Genomic DNA, 2,600 nt, shown 5'->3' on the forward strand with positions numbered 1-2,600 from the left:
ATGTCTCCATCCTTCCTCCTTTTCCCGGAGCCACATGGTAGCCCTATCTAATGCACCTGATTTCAGTGAGTGCCACATTTACGTGCCCACATTTATACCAACCGCAGAGGTGGCATAAGCACGGGTGCCTCTATGGTCAAGCACACACACAGGGCCTGATTCTGTAAATGGTACCCAGGTCAGACGCTGCTTGGCACCCTGATCATGAACGCGGGCAACTTAATTGTTTTTAGTTGGTTTAAATGGTGTGGCAATTGACCACACCGTTAATAAACGATCAAGAATTATTTTAATGATCGATTTAGGCTGCGCGGTGCCTAGCGACGCCTAGGTCAAAGTGCTCTCTGATGCCTACCTGAAAATTAGGAGTGGCTAGTACAGAGAATAGGCCGTGCTTCACTTTGGTGTCATTAGGCGTCGTAGTTAGGTGCCAGTAAATTAAGTTTCAAGTTTATTATGACTTGATATACCGCTTGAAGTACCAAAGCGGTTTACATCTTACAGAATTATAAACCCTGGCCTAATATCCTGATGCCTACCACAAGGACGCCAAGGATGCCTCAGCTTCCCTAGGTACCGCTAAGCATCTAATATAATAAAGCCCTAAGCGTGCATGCGCACTCCCACCTGCGTGCTCCCGTTTTCCGTGCGCTGTAGGGCACCGCAGGTAGGAGTGTGCATTCGTGAGAATCCCCCGAGGTGGATGTCGGCCACCGCGGCTGTCGGCAGATGCAGGCCGTGGCGGAAGAAGACGCGAAGGAAAGTGGCAGCGAGCCACAGTGTCTCCAGCGACTGTGTCCCTGCCTCTTTGTTTCCGGGCTGTGGTTTGTCGGGACCTCAGGAAGGGAAGGGACTAAGGGAGCCGGCCAGACTGTGGGAAGGGAAAGGGGGGGGGTAGGGGAAATGCTGCTGCTGCACAGGGAAGTGGTATGGTGGGAGGGAAATGGAGGGGGAGGGAATGCTGCTGTGGCTGCTGCACAGGGAAGTGGTGGGAGAGAAATGCTGCTGCATAGGAGGCAGGGAGAGAGACAGATAGATAGAAAGAAAAGAAGAAAGACACAGGGGCAGGGAGAGACACAGAAAGACAGACAGACAAAGGGGGCCAGGGAGAGAGACAGACAGCGGGAAGGAGAGAGAGAGAAATAAAGACACACAGACATATGTTCTAGCACCCGTTAATGTAACGGGCTAAAATACTAGTGATTCTATAAAGGTCGTTGATTGACAACCACACAGAGTAACGCCTAGAACTTAGATGCGGTTAGGTGCCTTAAATAGAATCAGGCCCACATTTTGTAGGGGGATCCTGCTAAGTAAGTTAGGTAATGCCATTATAAAATAGCGCTGAGGCGCCCTGATGGCACTTTTACTGGTAGGTATAGCCTTGCGTACGCAAGTCCTAGTGTCCTGGACAAGGCAAATAAAGGCAGCCCCCTTCCCCCCCTCCCCTCCCCCCCGATTATAGAGCTGCCCTTCGTGTGTTTCTTGTAGCACAAGCTGGAACGGTTTCTCCCACAAAAACACACAGAACCAATTGGGGGAGGGGAGTGGACTTTATTCTTCTGGATTCTTCTGGTCCAATCTGGTCCAGGTTTGAGTTTGTTGTGTCTTTCCCAAGTTCCCCCCCCCCCCCCCCCCCCACACACACCTTTAATTTGGGGCCCCTTCTACAAAGCTGCAATAATTATACTGTTGCACCGAAGCCAATCGGAGTTGAATAGGCTGCAGCAGTATCGCTACCACAGCTTTGTAAAAGGGGCCCTTGTTTCCATTTCATTAAAATTTCTGGGTATTATTTTGCCCTCAGACGGACAGACGTTCTGAACCCCTTGTGTCTAATTTCTTTCCAATATCTGTTGGTCTGGACATAATGCAGGGTGCCCACGAAAAACACTCCTTGATTTTAAACGGTTACAAAATCCAAACTTATTGGAATATGTTTCTAAATAAGATGACGGCAAATACAAGTCCCAAAAAGCGCGGTTAGCAAGATCTTACACAATTGATTGCACTTTCGCCCTTATAAGCTGCCATTGGTGCAGAAGTTACAACCTTCAGACAATGCAACATGACAAAATGGCCCCCGAGATCACCGGACATGACCGTTTGTGAGTTTTTCCTTTGGAGGTACGTGAAGGACCGAGTGTACGTACCTCCACAACTATGGATGATCTGCAGGAACGCATCGCTGAAGCTATAAACGCGATCACGCCGGAGAGTCTGGTCCGAGCTCGATTATTTCATCGATGTTTGCCGCATTGAGTGAAATTGTAGCCTCAAAGGTGAAAGAATATTCCAATACATTTTGATTTTGTAACCATTTAAAATCAAAGAGTGTTTTTCTGGGCACCCTGTATAATGGGATTTATACTCTTTATTATAAATTATAAATAAAATATTATTAATAGATGGTATTCTTACATGAAAACAATGTAATAAAGGGAGGGGAAAAAGGTTAATAATTTAAAAAATCATTGATAAAATCATTACAATATATGTTGTATAACTTTATAAGAAAAATAATTACAGTTATATGATATATAAAATCATAAGAAATATAAGATAAGAAATGTTATGTATAAAATACATTATAGAAATAT

This window comes from Geotrypetes seraphini, chromosome 12 (assembly GCF_902459505.1).
Source record: "Geotrypetes seraphini chromosome 12, aGeoSer1.1, whole genome shotgun sequence".
Lineage (NCBI taxonomy): Eukaryota > Metazoa > Chordata > Amphibia > Gymnophiona > Dermophiidae > Geotrypetes > Geotrypetes seraphini.